Genomic DNA, 11,179 nt, shown 5'->3' on the forward strand with positions numbered 1-11,179 from the left:
TACATATTGTAATTTGTTTTCAAATTTTAAATCAAAATATTGGCTTGAAATTTTTTGATTAAAATTTTTCGAAAACTCAGACATTTGAAATACTCTGTTTAATTTATGTATATATTCACCCGGCTTGAATTTTTTTTTATCTAATTACCCAGCTTAAAAATTTTTTATGCATGACTTAACCGACCCAGCATGGTAACGACTTTTACGCTCAGCCCGTTTAATTTCTAAAAAATTCCCACTTGCTGGTCATGCTTTAATTATCTCTTTTTTAAACATATTTATGAGCTGATCATATTATTTGTATATTTATTTTCAAGAAAATTTAAATTTGTATTAATTTCAATTTATTAGAGAAAAATAAGTAGTAGTGTTTAGAAGCTTTTAGTAATGTTTTATCCCATAAAAAACGCTGACTGGCATTAAAAAAATGAAATCATCCAAAAAAAACTAAAGCAATTATAAATTGGAAATCAAATAATTTATTTCTATAATTTTCCTAATCCTCTTTTTCTTCAGACGCAATTACATAACACTCTCGAGTTTCCAATAAAGGAGCAACAATTAGAGATTTAAAACAAATTAAAGCCCTTTTATTTTACACGAAAAGTCTAATAAAATGAACTCGGAAAATTTAATTAAAAAATTCTGAAAAAAATTGACTTAGCAAACGTCTATAATTTCTAAAAATCAAAGTCAAGTAAAATATTTTTACAAGATTTAAGTACGGAAAAAATTCCAATCATTTTAATATTTTTATCAGGATTGGGGATTTATTGACTTAAAAAACTAAACCTAAGTGTCCCCTTCGTAAACCATGATTGAAAGAGACCTATATTATTTTTTATCGCATCAGATAAATATCACATTCTTACTTAATATCCGCCGTAAGCCCTTAATTAAAATGAGCCACGAACGACGTGTAAAATTATTAAAATGCTATTAAATTATTATTTTTAAATCGGAATATTAGCATTAATAAAGTATGAATGTATATATACTTATTGCAATGCACCATATCGATAAATATGAAAACCTTAAAATTAGAATGTCCTGCACATTGTAATTATGGTAGAAAGTATCCTTGGTGTCAACAAGAGCCTTATAACTAATATTCTAAATAAAATAGGGAAACAACTTTAAAATTTTCAATTGCGAATGGGATCTAAATGGGAATTATTCTCGTTTACTAAATATATTTAGAGTGTAGGATAGCTAACCTCCCAAAAGGAATTAACAATTAATTTCGGTTTATTATTTCGTAGTAAAACGAAACAAATATACAAATCAATTCTGATAGCTCGGATATTATTTATCTAAAAAAAAAAGCTTGACCATTTATTTCAATAATTACCGAACTAGAAGTAGTTTATTCTATATCATTAAACATTTATTTAAAATATCTTGCACATTAGATATTATCAAAACTATTTCCGATTTCAAGATCTTAAAATTGCTTCAGAATATTTAAATTCGAATTCCACGACATAATTGCAATTTTTTTTAGTCATTTAAAACTTAAAAATATCATAGATATGGAGAGAATGAGAATCAAGCTGAAGATAATGGACAAACATCCAATTCATATATAGTTATTAAATGGTAAACAAGTAGCAATCTAGAGCAAGGATTACATATTTTACTCTGTCAATATGCTGAAACAGATGTACTAGCCTTTGTGAAAAAAGCTAGACTTGTTGATTAAAGATCTTTGTATACCTGCAACTAGTGCACCTGGTGAAACGATTTTTTCCATCGCTGGATTAATACTCAATGCTAAAAAAAGTTTCATTATGCTTCACCATCTCTAAAATATAATATTTACATGATAATTCTAAATTTTTTTTAATTTTTTTACTTTATATTTTTGCATTTCAAATTTATATAAATTTGTTTTAATAAAAATCGATAGAATTTTGCTTATGTTATGCGTGACCCTGAGTAAAAGGGCAACTCCTTAGTCAATGTCGGAAAATGTGAAATAGCTAAATTTATTTAGGAAGGGAACAGGAAATGATGTGAGAACTAAACTTAATTGACAATCATGGAATTAAAAGGTGTAAATAAATGATAAAAAAATGTAATACAATGAATTATAAGTAAAATTTATTTTTTAAAATATGTAGCGCCAACGACAACGCGGATAATCCATTAGAAAACATAATATTTAAAAAAAAACGCCACCGCCTATTGAAACTTCGGCTCACAGGTTCTAATTATATATGTTGTTTTTCTTTAAATAAATGCATTCACAATATATATATAGTTTCTCGGTAACGCGCTCAATGACTTAACGCCAATACATTCGCGGGAAAAAATTCGCCATAATGAGTTTTCGATAAAAGTTTTGCTAAAATGTATTCGCGATTAAGGTTTCGCAAAATTAATTGGCGAAAATGTGTTCGCAATATTGTCTTCGTTATAAATGTTTCGTCGAAAAAAATTCCAGATATCGCTATAAACGACATTCGCGAAAAATTTTGCCGCCCTCGATGGCAATATTTTAACGTTGATTACAAGTTTCTAATTATAAAGGTAATCCCTTCATACATTTAAAATGAATAACTTCACTATCAAAAATTATGAATGTAAAAGTTATTTTTTTAGAATATGAATTATATTAAACTTCCGGTCATTTGCAATGATTATTATAGTATATTGTTTGGTATGAATATAAATTTGCTGATAGAATGTCTAACCCTTTTAAATTGCATTTAAAAATATATTGAAATCTTTTCTAGAAATAAGTTTTAGACTGATTTATTTTGTCAAAGTTTGGTAATATATTCATATTATAATAGGTATATAATAAAAATGTTAAATAAACTTTTACAGAAATATATTATTTTGCCTATTTCACCTAATATATTGATAGCCCCCAATAAATTTACCCACTCACCCTTAAAAAATTTGGAGTCAAAAAGCTCATAACCACCACCTCTTCCCACTAATGTAGACGCTTGTAATTTACAATTTTTCAATCACCTTTTCATGCATTTATTCTTTATTTTTGAAAGATATTTTATAAACATTTATCAATTTATGAATATTTACATTCATGTGTAATAAAAACTTATTTACATTTTAATTTTTATGTTGATTTTGTTGACAATAATATACAAACAAATTTACACTGTTTATTGTGTATGTTCCTTTATAACGCGCCGTTGCCGCCGAATAATACATCGGCGCACAGGTCTAGACAATATAAATTAACTAACATTAAGGGTAGCGATAATAAAGTCATTATAATAAATTTCGATTTAAAAGCGATATCTTTGATAAGCAACATATATATATGTAGGCGATAATACCTTTTGTGGTATTATTCTTGTAAATAACTGAAATAGATTTATATTTTTAAAACGGGATATTTTTAGTTGTAATTTATGATTAATTAAAAATATTAAAATAATGTAAATAACTCGATTGAATTCGAATAAAAACTGCCTAAGCAAACGAAATATAATTTCTTTAAATGAATTAATCAAAATATATTGGAATTTAATTATATGCTTCCATATGTAAACTTATTTTGTATATTCACTATATTTTGCAAAATAAAGTTGATATTGTCAAAACAGATTATGGAATTTGGCTGATATTCAGGTCTATAAACCGAATTGCATTTTCCTGAGAAAATACCCAACCCTAGAACAGAGACTACTTACAACCAATCAAACCTGGGGTATTTTTGAACCATTATGGGCTAGGCCCATTTTCGAAAATCGGCTCACCTTATTAACATGATAATTTTGGCAAGGAAGTAGCATCTAAGCCATTAATAAGAAAATGAATTTGCTACTTACCTATATCAATATATTTTTTATAATTCTAGATTAAATTTTCGAAAATCGGTAAATTCATCCTAGAATTAATAATAAGTAAATAAATATTTTATTATGTCACCTCGTGTACATCAAATATTATAATTATTTTATTTAGAGTATATCATAAATTTATTTTGCTCGCATATTCCTATTCTTTCAACTTTTGCTTTAAAAATAAATCATAATTGTATATCTTGAAAATATTCTTGCCCTGGTTTTATAATATTTATTTCGGTTTTATTTTTATTTTTCAGGCTGACAGGTCTCCGATTTGAAGCTAGCAAACTAGGTTTGGGTTATAATTTGTTACCGTTTGTAAATTAAATCTTAGAAGTGCTGTAAAACGTTTTAAAATAGAAACATTACTCGTTAAGTCAAAAAAAGGAACGCGTCACCTTTTTACTCTTTACCTTATGAAAAAGGAACACCCCTTACTGGCTATTCAGAAAGTAAGGAGTTACAAGTTACTTGAAAAATTAAATATTACATACAAAAATTCCCTATATATTTTATAAATAAATTTATACAAAAATAATATATTATAAGATGAGATCTTTTATAATAATTTTTTTTTTCCTATATACAATAAAATTATTTAAAAGAATATATTATAGGATAAGATCTTTTTATAATAATTTTTTGTTTATTTTTAACAAATGATTTTAAAAATTTTGAACAGATAAACAGAGAGTGCACACGTTCAACTGGCGCAAAGGATGGAAGGGTTATATTATATTTAATAAATAAAAATTTTAAATTGGAGGAATTTATTAAAAAATAATCCTTATTTTGAATAAAGCTTAATAGATTATCTTCAAAAGAATTTTCATTCTAATCCTCTCAAATTCTCTTAAATCTTTATCAGAAAATAATGTGGTATGTATGATGTTTTTTAAGGAATCAAAGTCTGCCTTATTTTTGTCAAGATATTTTCTCACACTGAAAATAAGTTCAAGCTTTCTACCTTCGTTGACCTATAATTTTATCATGGGCTAATCTAATTTAAATAGCGAGTGAATTATTGCTGATTGTGTATATTCATTTATAGATGTTAGAATACATTAAAAATAGATTCAAAATATAAATTTTAGACAATATTACAACTGTTTACCTTTTATCTGTCATTATTAAGTGGCTTCAATTAAAGTTTATATTATAATAGTTATCGTGGGAGTGAGATATCCCAAATATTCTAAAATCGAAAGATCTATAAGCAACAGATTCCATAACGTATAAAATCATGTAAATACATATCATTTTTTAAATTAACACTAACCATACAATATATCTACGAACGACTTGTTATTATCTGAAATTCTTTGATATTCGGATTTATCACAAGATTCGTTAAATTGGCCATTCTCCTTAATAAGACTAATAATTTCACGGAGTTATTAAAAGAGTTCCATCTTGTTATAACAGGTTTAATCAGATATCTTCTCAATTTTTCCTTAAAAATGGTTGCACAGTTTATAGACTGCCCATGTTTATTCCACAATTGAGGATATATTTGAGTTGGGACACAATTTTAAACTATAGATTTTTACCCTCAATTTTATTGGTATAAATAATGTTTTATATTGGGGCCAGGGCAAGATAAATCATTTTCATCTGAAGAAATATGTACAATTGACATAATATTCTTTATAAAATAAAATGATAAAATTTAAGAATTAGAATATAAATTAATATATCTTGATTGATTCAATATTAATTATGTTAATAATATTGTCTGAAAATTTTAACATCGAAAATTTAAAATAAATGGGTGGTCGATCTGACTTAAAAACTCGGCTAAATTATTTATAAAATTAAAAAAATTAATAAAAATAATTTTATAATACAATAAAATATGTTTTTCTATATTTTTGAATAAAAGCCATTACTCAAAAAAAAAGAAATACGTTCGCTTTACTCGTTACCACTAGAAGAAGGTAACAAATGGCCTTCCTTTTCTTTAAAAAAGGTAAAGCCGTTACTAACGACGTTATTTTTTTTGACCTTATATTACTAAAATTACAATAATAAAAATAATGTTATGCAAATCGCTAGTCATTGTATATATAGATTATTAATAGAATTACTGTTGTATTATATTTATATTTCAATGTCAACGTTTAGAATATACATTATTTGCAGACAGTATTGTTAAACGGTACCACTAAAACTATTTGGCATAAAAGTAACCCACTATTGCTACCGATATTTTTTAAAAAAGTAGCTCGCTATTAGTTACCTTTATAAATAGATTAGGCCGTGCCCTGGTTCGACTTATTACTAAACAACCTGGCTATCTAGCTTGGACTAAACAGCCTTAAAAGTAAGAGAAATTAAACGAGAAAAATAATACAAAGAATAAAAATACCACAAACACTTCAAAACAAACCGGAAGAGAGTCCTAGTTCAAGAGCTTTTACATAGGCTAAACAGAAATAAACCGGAGCAGGAGGCCTAATTTTTACGTGGAACATATAAATATAACTAAAAATGCAAAATATTATTCCCCAAGTTTAGAATGGCGATCAGAATCAAGAGAATTTATTACCTAATGTATTATTGTTGGTTAATAGATTAGTTAATGTTACTAACTATTTAGCTGCTCTTTCCAATTAATATAAAATCAGACCATAAATATTTTATTTTATCTTAACAATCTGCTGGTGTGCAGATGTGAAGGGCATCAGATTGATCTAATATTAAAACTCGTATTTCTTGAAAATAATCCTAGATTCTTACAATAACTTCTGTCAGATCTTTGTGCCATGTTTTAAGTTAATCAGATGTGCCAATAAGGAATATCGACCAAAGACATTTGCTGAACTATCAATTATATAATTAATTATGATTTTATCATCTAATTTTTCTTGGTTCTGATGTATGATTAATCAATTTAATTTGTTTTTAAGTGAAACTTATTTTTCAATCTCTGTAATTTTAAGTGTGGACATTTAAATTTAAAATAGTAGAATATCATTTTATTAAAATCTATAAATAATATCTTTAGATGTTAAGTTAAAGCTATTTGATTTATTGAACTATCTTAGCAAATGATTTCTATTGGCGGCTTTTTATATTTTAAATTACTTGTTAAATTAGTTATGAAACTGATTTTGATTGTAATTTTAGAATAAAAGAAAGTATTTTGGATTTAAGAAACTATTTAAATTAATTCTTTTTTAAATCAAATTTTATTATATATATTATTTCTTTTTAGTATCTATATATATATTTTAACATATTAAACAATCAACGTTAATATATTTTAAAAATAAACAATATTCAAATAAAACTAAAATTAACTATTTAAATTTATTTAAATATCAACATTTCCCCCTCTTCTACAAAGAACTAAGCTTCTTCTCAGCAGTCATCGAGAGCTTGTTGTCCCAGAAGTTTTTTCCCAGATTGTACTCGGTTTTATCTTGGTTAGCACATAAGTCTCAAATGTTCTCGTAGGCTTGATTCTATCACGTAGGTTTGATAAAATCGTTTATTAGAGTTGCGTGAGTTTGTACGTTTTTTGTAGGCTTGAATCAATCGCGTAGGTTTGATAAAATCGTTGAACGTTATCGTTGGTTTGATATCCTTATCGTATGTTGTTCACATTTCTCAAAATTGTTATTATCATTTTTCATAATTAATCCAGTCGAATATTGGAATTTGGAATAAATCGGAATATGTAATTTGGAATAGTTGATCAAATCAAATATATAAATAATATGCACGAATAAAATTTTGAATTTCGGAATAATAAAATATGTAATAAGGAATGATAATTTATGGAATAAGGAATAAAATTTTAATCCAGAATAAGGAATGATAAATTATTATATTATTTTTTAGGTGTTAAGTTAATCATAGCGTTTTATACTTTTAGCGTTTTATGCGTTTTATATTTTTAGCTTATATTTTTTGCGTTTTATATTTTTTGCGTTTTACATTTTTTAGCGTTTCCATATTTAATTAGTAGCGTTTTAATACTTAATTTATTTATATTTATTTTCAATCTCCGAGGTTAAAATATGCAAATATTATGCACATTTCCCTCTCTTAAAAAAAATTTAAATTTCACACAATATTTTTCTAAAATAATGATGTTTAATTTTTACATAACCTTTTGTCTTCAAAAGCTTTATTTCAAAAACATTTTTATCATATTAAATATTACTTATAAGGGTTATTTAAATCAATCCCTTTTAATTCATATGTTTTAATTACACTTTAATATCATTGGTCTCACAAAATAGAATTCATAACCTATCGTTCAACTTCCATATCAGTTCTTCCTAGGTTGTCACATTAGGTTAGGTGCTGGTTATCATATTCCAGTCCAACATCCAGAGCCGGGACACCATGAAGAAAGAAGCTTTTTGCATGAAAGAACGTGCTAACATCTCCATAGATTAGGCATTGGTCATATCAATAGATTAGGCAGTCACAATAAATAAGGTAGTCATCTCCATAGGTTAAGCAGTCTCCATAGGTTAGATAGTCATAGTAGATTAGGTAGTCACAATAGATAAGGTAGTCATAATAGGTAGTCATCTCCATAGGTTAAGCAGTCTCCATAGGTTACGCAGTCTCCATAGGTTAGATAGTCATCTCAGTAGATTAGGTAGTCACAATAGATAAGGTAGTCATAAAAGGTAGTCATCTCCATAGGTTAAGCAATCAACACAATAGGTAGTCATATAAATAGAGTCATCTCAATGGATTAAGCAATCGTCACAATAGGTAGTCACCACAAAGGTAGTCATATAAATATAGTCATCTCAATGGATAAAGCAATCGTCACAATAGGTAGTCAAATCAATAAATAAGGTAGTCATCAATTTCAAATTTAGTTTAATTTATACTTTTTTATTTTAATTTTAGGCAAATTTTCTATATTTTATTCTTTTTTTTTTTTTACAAAAACGTAACAGGGCGCCATAAAAGAAACAAGAAGTTAACAAGTTATATTTATTCTAAATAAAATTTTTTTACCTTTTATAATTTTGTAAATTTGGATAAAATTTTGACTATCGAAAAGAAAAGTCAAAATTTATATGTCCTTTTATCATCTCCAATATCGAACGACGAATTTGATAAGTAATTCGTTTACTTTTTATTTTTACTAAAGAATTCAAGGTAAGGATATTTTTTAATTTTTTTTTAAAACTTTTATCATTTAACTTTAATTTAAAACGAAAAACGTACCACCGTAACCGGGGCACCATAAAAGAAAGTATTTTTGATTTAAGAAACTATTTAAATTAATTCTTTTTTAAATCAAATTTTATTATATATATTATTTCTTTTTAGTATCTATATATATATTTTAACATATTAAACAATCAACGTTAATATATTTTAAAAATAAACAATATTCAAATAAAACTAAAATTAACTATTCAAATTTAAATTTATTTAAATATCAACATAGAATTTAAATTATATATTAATTTTAGTACTATTTTTAGTATATATTCCTAAAAGAAGCCTGTTATCGCTATTTTTTTTTAAAAGTGGCATGTTATAAGCTACCACTACTAAAATGATATGTTTGATACTTTAACAACTCTGCTCGTAGAACATATTATAAATAGAATATTGTATATTTAAAATGAAATATTCGATTCATATTTTATAAAAACGAATAATAATTTATTCGATTCGAGAATTATAATCAAATAAGGAAAATATTATCTGCCGAATAATTTATTTCAAATTGTTATGTTCAAAACAATTTGCAAATATTCAAAAAATATTTGAAATTATTCTTAAGTAATTATAATTAACATGTTGTTTGCGGAACTTTTTATTTTCATATTTATAAACCACTTTTTTAAATTCTTATTTATGAAAATATTTATAAATAATTTAATTTCGAATCAAATAATGTTTTTATTATTCTTATGAATAAAAATAATTATTCGATTCTACCAATAATTCAAAAATTTAATTCGTCTTTTTAGGGTAAAATATATCTCATGTGAATTAAAATAGATATGTTATAATTTATGATATTTGATAAAAATTATATTATGCCATATGAAATTAAAATCATTTGGAGAATTTGGACCATGTGATGGGCTTGATTGCAAACATTAACAAGATAGGTTAAATACTACTGGCTTATAAAAGTTAAAACATGGGCGAAATAAAAAAAAACAGAATATCATTCATATTAATATCATGACAGCTTCATGGGATATCATCAAAGGCGAAAAAACGTTAATAAGTTAATTTAAAAAGGTGCATATTTTTTATATGTGTTTTATTAAAAACCACTGAAAACAGTGATCCTCAATCTATCCAACGAAAGAGTCCAGATTGAAGTAATAACCTGGTAGACGTCAAATAAGGATTGAAAAAATCGACAGTTTAATAAAAATAAAGTCATAATTAAATTTTTGGTACAACAATCAAACCCTTAACTGAAATGTCTCTTTTCGAATAAGTATAAAAACAACTCAAATGGAGAAGATATCATTAAAAATATAAGTCCAAAATGTGACCATCCCTATAAGAGGATTTACCAGACCTCGATAATATATCTTAGTAACATTTCATATATAAATTTGGACCCTTCAAAACCTAAGGATTTAGGGGGGGGGGGGTGTACATGGTAGATACTGCTGAAAAATTTGTAAAGCTCCCTAAAAATCTTAAAAAAAGTCATAATCCCAAAAATAAAAAAAGTTCATAATCTAAAAAAAAATGTAATTAAAAAATTAAATTTCTATTTTTGAACCCCCTTAATGGAAAGAAATCAAATTCTTATCAAAATTATTTTACCTAAACTACCATATTATCTATGTCATGCTTCATTAATATTCTTTGGAAAAAATTAAATCCGTATATAAAATTATTAAAGGATATCTTAGTATTATTTTATTGCTGATATTCTTTGGTGAAAATTTTATTTTTAGAGTAAATTATTCCAAGATATATAAATCAAATGTAAAAGTTTGGAATCATAATAGATGCTTTATCAATATAAGGGAGAAGTTCTTGATAATTTTTGAGTAAAATATTTATATTCAATTCTTTATTCCTATTTGAGAAATATAAAATTCGCGAAATTACCTCAGTAAATTATAATCTTGCTCGTGGGACGAATCAAACGGCGTCCTCCTATGGGCAAAAAAAAACAGATTTCCTATGGAAAATTTGTAACAAAGATATATAAACGGCGTCCTCCTATAGACAGAAAGCCGTGCTTCTTAATTCATACTGGGGTAAAGTGATCTAGATATTTATGAAATTATTTTTAATTACACGAGCAGAATTTTTTGTCCGTAGACATTAAAGATCCAAGCTAGATTTCGGTAATATTGCATACATATGCTAATGATGGTTCAATCAAG

The sequence above is a fragment of the Gordionus sp. m RMFG-2023 genome, chromosome 1 (assembly GCF_954871325.1).
Source record: "Gordionus sp. m RMFG-2023 chromosome 1, tfGorSpeb1-WG-v2, whole genome shotgun sequence".
Lineage (NCBI taxonomy): Eukaryota > Metazoa > Nematomorpha > Gordioida > Chordodea > Parachordodidae > Gordionus > Gordionus sp. m RMFG-2023.